Source organism: Kogia breviceps, chromosome 15 (genome assembly GCF_026419965.1).
Source record: "Kogia breviceps isolate mKogBre1 chromosome 15, mKogBre1 haplotype 1, whole genome shotgun sequence".
NCBI lineage: Eukaryota > Metazoa > Chordata > Mammalia > Artiodactyla > Physeteridae > Kogia > Kogia breviceps.
Window position 1 is genome coordinate 65120849 of NC_081324.1, and position 15297 is coordinate 65136145.

The following is a 15297-nucleotide window of genomic DNA, read 5'->3' on the forward strand; positions in this document are numbered from 1 at the left end:
CTCAGATGGATGCACGCGATGCACTGGCTGGGCTGGAGCATGAAACAGCTGGAGAGAGGCGGGCTGCCCTTGTTCCCACACAGGTGTCCAGGGCCCCTTCGAGGGGCCCTTACGACCACCAGTGAGGCTACTCTGCAGGCAGGGACACCCCAGGAAGTCACGCAGCCTGGTGGGCAGAGCGTGCCCTCCAGGCCGGCTCCAGCCCGAGTTCCAGACCAAGGAGGCGCTACGTGGGCCTCGCTTGGGCGGGTCCTCTCCTAGGCCCAGTCTCGGAGGCAGACAGACCTGGCCTGGTCCCACCCTGTCACCTGCTGGTGGTGTGGTCCCCTCGGGGTCTGTTCCCTCATCTTGGGAACGAGGCTCACAAAGCCTCCCCTTATCCTGCTGGAGTGAGGCTGACACAAGGATTGGAAAGTGCCTGCTGCGTGGGGGCACAGGGCAGATGCTCTGTAGCGTCAGTGGGGCCTCCACCCAGGGCTCTCTGGGTGGGAATGGCAGAAGCCCAAACCTCGGGACTAGACAGGGCTGAAGCCATTTATTTATTTAAGGCTGCTTCTGTAGCCTCTCTCGAGGCCAAGCACTGTTCCAATGGCTTTACACCCCTTTAATTCTCTTTGCACTTGTAGGAGGTGAGTGCTATTACCACCTCCATTTTTTTTTTTTTTTTTTTTTTTTCGGTACGCGGGCCTCTCACTGTCGTGGCCTCTCCCGTTGCGGAGCAGAGGCTCCGGACGCGCAGGCCCAGAGCCCATGGCTCACGGGCCCAGCCGCTCCGCGGCATGTGGGATCTTCCCGGACCGGGGCACGAACCCGCGTCCCCTGCATCGGCAGGCAGACTCTCAACCACTGCACCCCTGGGGAAGCCCACCACCTCCGTTTTGGAGGTTAGTGAGCTGAGTCAGGGAGAGGTTGAGTGACCTGTCCAAGGTCAAAGGGCTAGAACTGGAGATGCCGAGAAGTGAGCCAGGTGGCCTGGCTGCAGTCTGGGATGCTAACCCCTGCCTGCTTCACCCAAATTCCTGCCAGGGGAATTCCTCCAAGCCCTGCCAGAGGCCATTCGAGGCAGGAGACATCATGGTGGCCCTGCTGGCAGGTGCCCTGCAGTGGAGAGTGACCTCCAGCTGCACTGCCCTGGAACAAGACCAGGCAGGACCTCCCTGGCCTCCATTTCCTCATGTGCAAAATGGGTGGGGAGGGGAGCCCTCTTCTGGGATGGAAGGGGACTGGTGAGGAGTGGGTTTGGAAGTACTTGTCAGACTGAGCCCCACTCTGGGGTACGGGATCCACACCCACTTCCGGTGGCCTGGCTGGGCAGCTGCAGGTGAGGTGCCTTCACCTCCTCAGGTCTTGCCAGGATGTTGAGAGCATCAAAAGGAAAGATGTAGAAAAGATGCCTGTTCTCTGCAGGACCTTGGTGACCAACACTTGGGAACTTCTGTTCTGTCCCTGAAGGGAGGACATTTGAGTCCAGATAAAGTTCTTTAAGATATGAGTCTACAGCAAAGGTCAGCCTCTGCAGACAGTCTTTTTGAGAATCCAGAATCTCAGATGACTGATCAACCCAGTGGCTGATATTAACCCAGCACAGAGGTTTTTCTCTAGGTCTTGGAGAGAAAGGAAAACATACTTCTTCCTCATAGGAGATACTTGCCAACAAACAATGGAAAGCAGTATTTCCTTTCCCAGCTGTATACTTTAATTTTATTTTTTAAAAATATTACCGGGGGCTTCCCTGGTGGCGCAGTGGTTGAGAGTCCACCTGCCGATGCAGGGGACACGGGTTCGTGCCCCGGTCCGGGAAGATCCCACATGCCACGGAGTGGCTAGGCCCGTGAGCCATGGCCGCTGAGCCTACGCGTCCGGAGCCTGTGCTCCGCAACGGGAGAGGCCACAACAGTGAGAGGCCCGCGTACCACAAAAAAACCCCCACAACAATCATAATAATAATACTGGGAGTTCCCTGGTGGTCTATGGTTAGGATTCAGCACTTCCACTGCCGGGGCCCAGGTTCAATCCCTGGTCCAGGAACTGAGATCCTGCAAGCTGCATGGCACGGCCAAATAATAATAACAACAACAATAATGATAACAATACCTTATTTAAAAAACAATTCTTCATTGTCGTACAACTAAAATACAATTAAGTACACTTCCCTGGTGGTACAGTGGTTAAGACCTGGTGCTTCCACTGCAGGGACTCGGGTTTGATCCCTGGTCGGGGAAGTTCCACATGCCACGCGGTACAGCAAAAAATAAATAAATAAATAAATAACATTAAAAAAAAAAAATTAAGTGGACATCCCAAGTGTTACAAGTTGAAATTGTGCTACATGGCACATTCTGACTTGTGTATAAATCCATGAAGTAAACGTATCTGCCACACCCAAAAGTCTCCTTGTGCCCCTTGGCAATGTCTCCCTCCCACCATCCCTTTCCCCTCCTTCCCCAAGCAACAATTGACCTGCTTTCTGTCTCTATAGATTAGTGTGCATTTTCTACTTTTAGATATATGGAATCATACAGGGTGTACTCTTTTTTATATGACTTTTCTCACTTAGCATAATTGAGACTCCCACACTGATGCATGTATCAATAGTCCCTTTTAATTGCTGAGTAGCATTCTACTGGATGGATGTACCACAATTCACTCACCTGTTGGTGGACATTTGTGTTGTTTCCAGTGTTTAGCTATTACAAATAAAACTGATATGAATATCATGTACAAGTTTTTGCATGAACAGATATTTCCTTTTCTCTTGGGTAGTGATATCTCAGTATGGTTTTCTCTTCTTGTGATACCTTTGCCTGGTTTTGGTGTCAGGGTAATGCTGGTCTCATAGAATGAGCTGAGACGTATTCCCTTCTCTTAAATTTTTTGGGAACGGTTTGTGTAAAATTATTTCTTCCTGAAATATTTGATAGAATTCCTCAGTGAAGGCACACAAGCCTAAGGTTTTCTTTGTGGGAAGGTCTTCAACTACAATTCCAATTTCTTTAATAAATGTAGGGCTTTTCAGCTTAGCTATTACTTCTTAAGAAAGTGTTTATATTTTGGATCTTTCAAGGAATCTGTCCATTTCATCTAAGTTGTGGAATTTGTTGACATGAAGTTGTTCATAACATTCTCTCTCTCTTTTTTTTGGACGTGCCACGCAGCTTGCAGGATCTTAGTTCCTTGACCAGGTATTGAACCCGGGCCCTTGGCAGTGAAAGCGCGGAGTCCTAACCACCAGACTGCCAGGGAATTCCCTGTAACATTCTCTTTTAATAACTGTGGAATCTGTAGCAGTCACCTCTCTCATCCCTGAGATTGGTAATTTTGTCTTCCTCTTTCTTTTCCCCCCATTGCCTGAGCAGACTGGCTAGAGATTTATCAATTTTATTGATCTCGTTAAAGAATCATCTTTTGGTTTCACTGATTATGCTCTATAGTTTTCTATTTCATTGATACCCACTTAGATCCTTACTTGTTTTCTTCCACTTCAAATTTCATTGGCTCTTCTTTTTCTAGATTTTTTCTGGGGGTGCAGCTTGTGGGATCTTAGTTCTCCAACCATGGATTGAACCTGGGCCATGGCAGTGAAAGCACAGATTCCTAACCACTGGACTGCCAGGGAATTCCCTTTAGATTCTTTTTTTTGGCTGCGTTGTGTCTTGCTGAGCGTGGGCTTTCTCTAATTGCGGCGAGCCAGGACTACTCTTCGTTGCGGTGCGCAGGCTTCTCATTGCAGTGGCTTCTCTAGTTGCAGTGCACGGGCTCTAGGCATGTGGGCTTCAGTAGTTGCAGCATGTGGGCGCAGTAGTTGTGGCACACGGGCTCTAGGGCTCATGGGCTTCGATAGTTGTGGTGCGTGGGCTCAAGTAGTTGTGGCTCACGGGCTTCAGTAGTTGTAGCGCACAGGCTTAGTTGCTTCGCGGCACATGGGATCTTCCTGGACCAGGGGTGGAACCCGCATCCACTGCACTGGCAGGCAGATTCTTTTTTTAAAATAAATTTATTTATTTATTTATTTTTGGCTGCATTGGGTCTTCATTGCTGCGTGCAGGCTTTCTCTAGTTGTGGCGAGTGGGGGCTACTCTTTGTTGTGGTGCGTGGGCTTCTCATTGCGGTGGCTTCCCTTGTTTCAGAGCATAGACTCTAGGTGCACGGGCTTCAGTAGTTGTGGCTCGCAGGCTCTAGAGCACAGGCTCAGTAGTTGTGGTGCACGGGCTTAGTTGCTCCATGGCATGTGGGATCTTTCCAGACCAGGGATCGAACCCGTGTCTCCTGCATTGGCAGGCGGATTATTAACCACTGCGCCGCCAGGGAAGTCTCATGAAATCTTCTTGTCTGATGTTAATATAGCTGAGATCATTGACCTGAGACCTTTCTTTTTTCCTAATATAGGTGTTTACTGCTACTTAAAAAAACAAAAACAAAAACGCACAATGTACAAGCTGTGAGTGGAGTTTATCCAGTGTCTTATTGAGGACTGTAGCCCAGGAGAGAGCCTCTCAGATAGCTCAAGAAACTGTTCAGAAGAGGTAAGGGGAGAGGTCAGTATATATGTGATTTTGGCAAAGGGGGTAGGTGCAACCAAGCACACATCTCAGTAGAAGACTGCTGCTAGTCACAAGGAATGGAAATCTTAGTTAATGATTTAGTGCTTTTCTAAGGGAAGATGCAAAAATCCAGGTTCATAAAAAATTTCTCCTGAAAATATCTAACTATCTTATGGTCTGTTCTGCCAGTTTTCCCAAAGCACAGAGTGCCTCATTCCTGATCTCTGCCCTGAACTCTTTTCAGGGTGTGTCGAAGGTCAATGGCTGCAGTGGCTTATATTCAATCCTCGTAGAGCCGAATGTCTAGTGACATTCTTTAGTGGGTAGTGCTATAAATTACTTCTCTAAGTTCTGCTTTAGTGGCATCCCACAAATTCTGATATGTTGTGTTTCCATTTTCAAGTCAGTATAGATTACTTTCCAATATCTCTCTTTTTTTTTTTTTTTTTTTGTGGTACACAGGCCTCTCACTGTTGTGGCCTCTCCCGTTGCGGAGCACAGGCTCCGGACGCACAGGCTCAGAGGCCATGGCTCACGGGCCCAGCCGCTTGGCGGCATGTGGGATCTTCCCAGACCGGGGCACGAACCCGTGTCCCCTGCATCGGCAGGCGGATTCTCAACCACTGCGCCACCAGGGAAGCCCTCCAATTTCTCTTTTGGTTTCTTCTTTGATCTATGGGTTACTTAGAAGTGTGTTATTTTGTTTCCAAATATTTAGAGATATCCCAAGGATCCTTGTGATAAATGATTTCTCATTTAATTATAGTGTGGTCAGACAACATAATATGGCTTGAAGCCTTTTGAATCTTGATAAATGTTCTGTATGCACTTGAGAAGAATGTGTATTCTACTACTGTTGGGTGTCCTATGTTAATCAAAGTTAAGTTGACATACCATGTTGTTCAAGTCTACTATATCATTGCTGATTTTCTGCTTACTTGGTCTATCAGTTATTGAGAGGAGAACTGAACTCTGACTGTACTTGTATTTGTCTGTTTCTTATTTCTATCAATTTTTTGTTTCATGTATTTTGAAGCTTTTTTATTAGGTGCATAAATATTTAAGATTGTTATCGCTCCTTGATTAACTGACCCTATCATCATTATGAAATAACCTTCATTATCCCTGAAACCTACTTGTCTGATATTAATATAGCTACTCCAGCTTTCTTTTGACTAGTGTTAGCAATGGTATTCTTTCCCATCCTTTTACTTTTAACCTATTTATGTCTTTATATTTTAAATGTTTCTGGACTTCCCTGGTGGTGCAGTGGTTGAGAATCTGCCTGCCAATGCGGGGAACACCGATTTGATCCCTGGTCTGGGAAGATCCCACATACTGTGGAGCAACTAAGCCTGTGCACAACTACTGAGCCTGCGCTCTAGAGCCTGTGAGCCATAACTACTGAGCCCACATGCCACAACTACTGAAGCCTGCATGCTTAGAGCCCGTGCTCTGCAACAAGATAAGCCACCACAATGAGAAGCCTGGGTACCACAACAAAGAGTAGCCCCCACTCACTGCAACTGGAGAAAGCCCGTGCGTAGCAATGAAGACCCAATGCAGCCAAAAATAAACAAATAAATAATAAAGTGTTTCTTGTAGGTAGCATGTAGTTGGGTTTTGCTTTTTTAATCCAATCTGAAAATCTCTGCTTTTTAATTGGAGTGTTTTTACCAATTATATTTACTGTGATTATTGATATGGTTAGACTTAAGCCTACTAACTTGCTATTTTTTTACATTTATCCCATCTGTTCTTTTAAATGTATTTATTTATTTATTTTTGTCTGTGTTGGGTCCTTATTGCTGCACGCAGGCTTTCTCTAGTTGCAGCAAGAGGGGGCTACTCTTTGTTGCGTGGGCTTCTCATTGTGGTAGCTTCTCTTGCTGCGGAGCACAGGCTCTAGGCGTGCTGGCTTAGGTAGTTGTGGCATGTGGGCTTCAGTAGTTGTGGCTTGCAGGCTTCAGAGCACAGGCTCAGTAGTTGTGGCGCATGGGCTTAGTTGCTCCATGTCATGTGGGATCCTCCCGGCCCAGGGCTCGAACCCGTGTCCCCTGCATTGGCAGGCGGATTCTTAACCACTGTGCCACCAGAGAAGCCCCCATCTGTTCTTTGTTCCTCTTTTTCTTTTTCTGCCTTATTTTGGTGTAATTATTTATTTATAAATCCATCATAAATCTCTGTTGGCTTAACTCTTTTTATTGAAGTAAAATCCACATAATATAAAATTCTTCATGTTAACCATTTTAAAGTGTGCAATTGAGTTGTTTTTAGTACATTCTCCATGTTGTGCAACCATCATCACTATCTAATGACAGAACATTTTCATTACCCCAAAAAGAAACCCCATACCCATTAAGCAGGCACTCTGTATTCTCCCCTCTCCCAATCTCTGGCAATCACTAATCTGCTTTGTGTCTATGAATTTGCCTATTATAGACATTTCATATACATGGAAACGTACAATATGTGGCCTTTTGTGTCTTCTTTCACTTACCATGTTTTCAAAATTCATCCATGTTGTAGCATGTGTCAGTAATTCATTCCTTTTAATAGCTAAATAATATTCTAATTGTATGGATATACCACTTTTGTTTACCCATTCATCAGCTGTTGGATATTTGAATGTTGGCATAATTCTTTATTTTAGTGTTGCTTTGGGGTTTATATTATACATTTTTAAATTATCACAGACTTCAAGTAATATACCACTTCTAGTATAAGAAATTTACAGTAGTATATGTTTTTCCCTCTTGGCCTTAATGCTAATATTGTCATGCATTTTACTTTTACATGTCATAAGCGCCATAATACAATCTTCACTCCTTTGTGTAGATCCAGATTTCCATCTGGTCTAGTTTTCCTTTTTCTAGAAGGATGTCCTTTAACATTTTTTGTATAGCAGGCCTACTGGTGATGAATTTTTTTCAGCGTTTGTGTGTCTGAAAACATTTTATTTTGCCTTCATCTTAAAAAGACTTATCCCCCCCAGGTATTGAATTCTAGATTGATAATTTTTTCTGTCAATACTTTGAAGTTGTTGCTTCACTGTCTTCATGTCTGCATGGTTCCCAATGAGAAATGTCATCCTTATCTTTGTTCCTCTAATATAACATTTTTTTTTCTCCAGCTGCTTTTTGGAATTTTTCTCTTCACCACTGTTTTTGAGTTATGATATATGCCTTGGTGTCATTTTCTTGTGCTTGGAGTTCATTTAGCTTTGGGGATCTGTGGGTTTATAGTTTTCATCCAGTTAGGTAAGTTTTTGGCCATTATTACTTCAAGTACTTTTTCTGTCCCCTCATCACCTCTCCTTTGGGGACTCCAACTACCCATATATTAGGAAACATGGAGTTGTCCCAAAGCTCTTTTGTTTTTCTTTTTCTTTTTCTTTTTTTTTTTTTGCTGTACGCGGGCCTCTCACCGCTGTGGCCTCTCCCGTTGCGGAGCACAGGCTCCGGACGCGCAGGCGCAGCGGCCATGGCTCACGGGCCCAGCCGCTCCGCGGCACGCGGGATCTTCCCGGACCGGGGCACGAACCCGCGTCCTCTGCATCGGCAGGCGGACTCTCAACCACTGCGCCACCAGGGAAGCCCTCTTTTCTTTTTCAAATTCTTTTTTTCTGTGTGTGTTTCACCTTAGATAGTTTCTATAGCTTATGCCTTAAAGTTCATTGAACTTTTCTTCTGTAATGTCTAATCTGCTGTGAATCCCATCCAGCTATAGAAGTTCAATGAGAAGTTTCTCTTTCTCTTTTCCTTCTCCTTTCTCCTCCTATTACACCCCTCGTTCTTCTTTTTATTTTTATTATTATTATTTTGGCTGTGCTGCATGGCTTGCGGGATCTCAGTTCCCCAGGCAGGGATTGAACCCAGACTACGGCAGTGAAAGTGCTGCATCCTAACCACTAGACTACCAAAGAACTCCCTTGTCCTTCTTTTTAGATTGTACATGTCTCTACTTAACTTTTTGAATATATGAAAGAGTTAAAACAACCATCTTGGGCTTCCCTGGTGGCACAGTGGTTAAGAATCCACCTTCCAATGCAAGGGACACAGGTTCGAGCCCTGGTCTGGGAAGATCCCACATGTCATGGAGCAACTAAGCCTGTGTGCCACAACTACAGAGCCTGCGCTCTAGAGCCCGTGAGCCACAACTACTGAGCCCAACTGCCACAACTACTGAAGCCCACATGCCTAGAGCCCGTGCTCCACAAGAGAAGCCACCGCAATGAGAAGCTCACACACCGCAATGAAGAGTAGTCCCCGCTTGCCGCAACTAGAGAAAGCCCACACACAGCAACAAAGACCCAACACAGCCAAAAATAAATAAATAAATATATAAAAACAAAACAAACAATAAAACACAACCGTCTTAATGTCCTTCTCTGCTACTTCTAACATCTGTGTCAGTTTTGGATGTTTTGATTATTCTTAATACTGGTTGTGCATTCCTGCCTCTTTGCATGCCTGGTAATCTTTGACTGGATGCCAGACATTGTGAGTTTTACTTTGTAGGGTGCTAGATGTTTTTATGTTCCTATAAATCTTTTTGGGCTTTGTTCTAGAATACAGCTAATTGACCTAGAAACAACTTGATCCTTTCAAGTCCTGTTTTTATGAGTTGTTAGCTGGGTCCAGAGCAATGCTCAACCTAGGGCTAATAGTTCATTTATGAGGCAAGACTTTCCTGGATACTTGTCTTAAAATACATCATATTTTTGTATTATTCGTGTTTAATGTTTTTTTATTGAATGTTTTAAAATTTTTAAAATGGTGCTTTGACATCTTGGGACCTTGCTCATCCTGGAAAGACTGCCCCTCCTAGAGTTAGTTACTTCCTAGAGATAGTAAACAATTTGCCTGCACAGTATACCTTTCACATAAAAACTAACCAATCCAAAGTCTACCTGCAAGGACGTTTAACTCTCACACACCAAGCCATTATCTGCCCTGCTATAAATCACCACAGGGCCAGGTACCACATAACTGTAGACTACCCCTATAGCTCAGAGCCCTCTGATTTGTTCAAATTATCCAATTCTAGACTTACTCAAACTGGTCTATGCTGCCTCACCCATACTTTCCCCGTGGAAACCATAACAGAGGCTCTGGGCCATGTTCTCCTTTCACTCCTGCCTCTTGGCCCACCTGATGTTTCCTCCTGTGACCCTGCATGGCATGGCATGCTCCCTGCTGTTGGGAATTGTAATAAACTCTTCTTTCAAGGAAGTCCTCCATGTCTGTCACCTTACTATACCTGATTAAAATAAAATTCTTGGTATAATAGTCTATCCACTATCCTGTGAGTTGAGTTTTTCTCTGGCCGGTGGGAGGCACTATTATAATCCTTTTTGATGGTTCCTTCCCCATCCTGTTTTTCCTCACACTCATATGCTGATCAGTATTCTGAATATTCAAGAGGGATCTTCTGCAGACCTCCTGGGTCCTCTGTGCAGCTTTCTTCTGCTGTTCTGTCCTATGAACTCAAGCTGCCTCCTCAACCCAGATAGCCTGGTGGTTCCCCCTGTGTCATAGCCTGGAAACTCTCACAAGGCAGTAAGCTCACCTTATTTGTTTCCCATCTCTCAGGTATTATTCTCCTTCAATGTCCTGAGTTTTGATTTTTTTTCAGGCATGAGGGTAAGTCTAGGCAATTACCTCCATCTTGGCCAGAAGCAGAAACAAATCCTGTGTGCTTTGACTTTTTTTAAAAAGGTTATGAAATACTCAGCAGGTGAATATAGAAGCTGAGACAGTATCAATGAATCAACTGAGTCTAAACCCTCCCTTGTATAGATAACAAACCAGAGGCTTAGACAGAATTGGTAGTGGAGGTAGTCAGAGCCAGAATCCATCTCTTAAGTCTTGGTCTAGTTATCTTTCTATGACATCATCCTTTGTTCTATATCTTCTTTACCTTGCTAAGTTGTTTTCAATTTTAAAGTAGTATGTTTTCCAAGAAAAGACATGTTTTTCAAAAAGAGAGAATGTGCTTAAATATTCAGACCTTCATATGATCTTGAGACTGCCCCTTCCCAACTTTGGCAAAAAGCTGGATGCTTACTCTCTAGAGGGGGTTAGAAGGTTTCTGGACTAGGAAGCCTTCCCAGAGACCTGGAAGATGAAGTGAATCTGGATATGAATGCTGAAAATCCCCAGTCCTCTCCCCGCACTGAGCTCCCAGTAGGCCAGCAGTTCAAGGTAAACCCACCTGACAAGACTGAAGGTTTCTCCAAGGAATCTGACCAGCCCAAGAGGAAAGTCCTAAAGATATGGACATTGGAGATTTACTCAAAAAAGTCCAATCAGGTCACCTTACAAACATATATTCTTTTTAATACCCTGCTCTTAAACATAAGTAGACTATCAATGATTGCCAGGCAGCTAAGGAAAGTCTATAACACGAAAGACTAAAACAGAAAGGGGTAAGAAAACATCACGCAGGAGATGAAAGCTTCAACACAGCATATTAATTAACGTCCTCAGAGATAGGAAGATATTGCAACCCTGGAATGAGGTCCTATTTTTTTTTTTTTTTTGGCCTGTGCTGTGCGGCATGTGGGTTCTTAGTTCCCCAACCAAGGTTTGAACCCATGCCCCCTGCAGTGGAAGCGCGGAGTTTAACCACTGGACCGCCAGGGAAGTCCCAAAGTCCTATTAAAAATAAAACAGGACTGGTGTTCCCTGGTGGCACTGTGGTTAAGAATCCGCCTGCCTATGCAGGGGACATGGGTTCAAGTCCTGGTCTGGGAAGATCCCACATGCCGTGGAGCAACTAAGCCCATGCACCACAACTACTGAGCCTGCATGCCTAGAGCCCGTGCTCTACAAGAGAAGCCACCATAATGAGAAGCCCACGCACCACAAGAAGAGTAGCCCCCACTCACCGCAACTAGAGAAAGCCTGCATACAGCAACGAAGACCCAATGCAACCAAAAAATAAATAAAATTTAAAAAGAAAAAAAAAGAAAAAGAAAAATGAACCTTCAGAGAATCAACTTGGGGAAATCTACAAAGGAGATCAAAAAACAAGAAACTGGGGGATAGGGGAGGCAAGGAGAGAAAAGAGGAGAAAAACAGGTAAGTCCAGGAGATCTAACATCTGAATAACAGGAATTCCAGAAAGAAAAATCAGAAAACCAAAGGTAGGAAATCATTAACAAGTAATTCAAGAAAGTTTCCCAGAAATGGATTAAAGTCCATTCTGAAAAGGTTTAGCAAGAGCCTAGCACAATGCAACAACAGACCTTTGCCAAGGCATGTCAGTGTGAATCTCAGAACACTGGCAACAGAAGGGAGAGAGTCACATACAAAGGTCAGCACTCAGAACGGTCTCAGACTTCTCCACAGCAACACAAGATGCTAGATGAAAAAGTAATGATGCCTTCAAAATTCTAAAGGAAAACGAACTCCAACCTAGAATTTCATACGCAATCGAGTATGAGAGAACAAGCCACTTTCAGACATGCAATGTCTCTCAAAAAATTACTTCCCATGCACCCCTTCCACAGCAGGTCTCTACTGGACGAGGTAATAAACCATGAGAGGAAGAGGTTACACAAACAATAGGAGATTCAACAGAGGAAAGCCCATGATAATGGCAATACCTTAGGCACAAAGGAAAGCCTGTCCAGAGTGGGGCCAATCAAGAAGAAACTGATCAAATAGATGATGTATTAATGTCTACAGAGAAGTCTGAGGGTAAATCAGTGACAAGTTGACAGAAAATTAAGCCAATAAGAATGTAAGCGAATTAATTCTAGGAAAAAGAAAGTTCTGCAGGAAAGTAATCTTGTCTACCACCTGGCTCAGCTGTGATTTAAATACCCAGCCCTAATAACATAAACAATGAATATGATCTAACCAGAATTATAATATCAGGGAGATGGGCAATGGGGAGCCCATGCATGGTAGGCAGGAGGGAGAAGCTGAAAGATAAATGCCTAAAACGAAAAATCAAGGAGTAGCCATACAAACAGGTTTAAATTGAGACATGGAGGCAAATACAAACAACCAGCCAAGAGTTGAAAGGGACTCCCCAGAAGCAGGGGGAATGGGGGCGAGGATCAGACAGGGCAGGAGGGCTGCTGTTTTTCATAATAAGCCTCTCAGAACTATTTGCTCTTTCAATGTGAGTAACTGATTTTTTTTCTAAAGTGCAGATTATAAAACTGTTTATAAAGCTCTATGTTTTAGGTTAATCTTCTTTATTGTTTTATAAAACTTCCAGGGAATTCCCTAGGAGTCCAGTTTGGGACTCAGCTGCTGAGAGGCCGGGTTCAATCCCTGGTCAGGGAACTGAGAACCCACAAGCCGTATGGTGCAGCCAAAAATTAAAATTTAAAAATGTAGCGCTTACATAAAATAACACACTCTAGACCAGGGTCAAAATGTGGCCTTGGATATACCGAATTAGAATCATGGAGCCGTGGTAGCAAGGGCATGGTTTAAAATGCAGATTCCTGGGCTCCAATTCCAGACCAAGTAATAGGCACCTCTAGGGGTGGTGCTGTGGAACCTTCACTTCTAACAAGATCTCTAGCTGATGTGGAAACCACTGCTCTAACTCACTATATTACTAATTCAGGAGGCTCAATTAAGAAGCCAATAAATCAATGTCTAAATCAAGGGGAAGGGGGAGGGTATTCCAGACAGGGCACCATGGGTATCATAACTTCTACCTGAAAGAAACCCACTCTATATGTAACTCAATGTGCATGTTTCTTATCAGAAACAAGTTAACTCTTGGTCACATCTAAAACAAATTAACTCCCTTCCACAGTGAGTTCACTGGAAACCACCCCACGTGCAGGAAATCCTCCACTGGAGCAGCACTGCTTGAGGGGCCAACACTGGCCACACTGCATCTAAATGTATCAGAGGAGCTGGGGGTGGGGGAGCAAGAGACACAACACAGGGGCTGCTCTCGGGGGGAACGGTCCTGTTAGCTGACAGACCCAATGATGCTCACTCTCCTCGAGTTCTTATTACAGGAATGATACAAGGTCTGTCACCACGTGGTTGTGTCATGACCACAAGACAAAGTTTACTAGAAAATCTCTACTTGATACAGATGGCCAACAAACACATGAAAAGATGCTCAACATCACTAATTATTAGAGAAATGCAAGTCAAAACCACAATGAGGTATCACCTCACACCGGTCAGAATGGCCATCATCAAAAAAATCTATAAACAATAAATGCTGGAGAGGTTGTGGAGAAAAGGGAACCCTCTTGCACTGTTGGTGGGAATGTAAATTGATACATCCACTATGGAGAACAGTATGGAGGTTCCTTAAAAAGCTAAAAATAGGGGACTCCCTGGTGGCACAGTGGTTGGGAATCTGCCTGCCAACGCAGTGGACACGGGTTCGAGCCCTGGTCCAGGAAGATCCCACATGCCGTGGAGCAACTAAGCCCATGTGCCACAGCTACTGAGCCTGCGCTCTAGAGCCCGCGAGCCGCAACTACTGAAGGCTGCGTGCCTGGAGACCGTGCTCTGCAATAAGAAGCCCACACACCGCAACAAAGAGTGGCCCCTGCTTGCGGCAACCAGAGAAAGCCCGCATGCAGCAACAAAGACCCAACGCAGCCAAAAATAAATTAATTAAATAAATTTTAAAATAAAAAACAAAAAACAGCACTACCATATGACCTAGCAATCCCACTGCTGGGCATATACCCTGAGAAAAACATAATTAAAAAAGATATATATATCCCAAAGTTCATTGCAGCACTATTTACAATAGCCATGACATGGAAGCAACCTAAATGTCCATCAGCAGATGAATGGATAAAGAAGATGTGGTACATATAAACGGAATATTAGCCATTAAAAGGAACGAAACTGGGTCATTTATAGAGATGTGGACGAACCTAGTCTGTCATACAGAGTGAAGAGAAAAAAAATATATCGTTTATTAACACATACATATGGAATCTAGAAAAATGGTACTGATGAACCTATTTGCAGGGCAGGAAAAGAGACGTGGACATTGAGAACGGACTTGTGGACACAGAGGGTGGGACGAATTGAGAGAGTAGCACTGACATATATACATTACCATTTGTAAAATAGCTAGCTAGTGGGAACCTGCTGTATAGCACAGGGGGCTCAGCTCGGTGCTCTATGATGACCTAGAGGGGTGGGAGGGAGGGGTGGGGGGTGGGAGGGAGGCTCAACAGGGAGGGGATATAGCTGATTCACTTTGTTCTACAGCAGAAACACAACACTGTAAAGCAATTATACTCCAATAAAAATAAAAAATCTCTGCCTGATGTAGGTTCTTCCTCTCCCTCCAGTACTTGAACCATCTGTTCAATGAGCAACATTCTAAGGGCCGGTAATTGATCCCTTTTCCTCAATAGTTTTTGCTGTAGCTCATCCTTCACAGAATCCCTGCAGGACCTCTCTTCAGTTCAGTGTCTGACTTCTCCAGGTTGCTTTTCCAATTTCTGTGCTTTTGTCAGCTATTCACTTTGCACACCCTGTATTCTTTAGTTACCTTTGCTGCATTAAGAGCTGCAGCTGTGCCAGTCCATGCTGAGATGCTCTGATAAACGCACAAGAACCTGTCCCCTGAACCACCACAAACTGCTTATGAAGCCAGTACAGCAGCCACTAGGACTCTCTGAATTACCTTTTTTTTTTTTTTAAAGTCCTGACACATCAGGATCTTTTTTTAAAAATTAATTAATTAATTTGGTTTTGGTTATGTTGGGTCTTCATTGCTATGTGCAGGCTTTCTT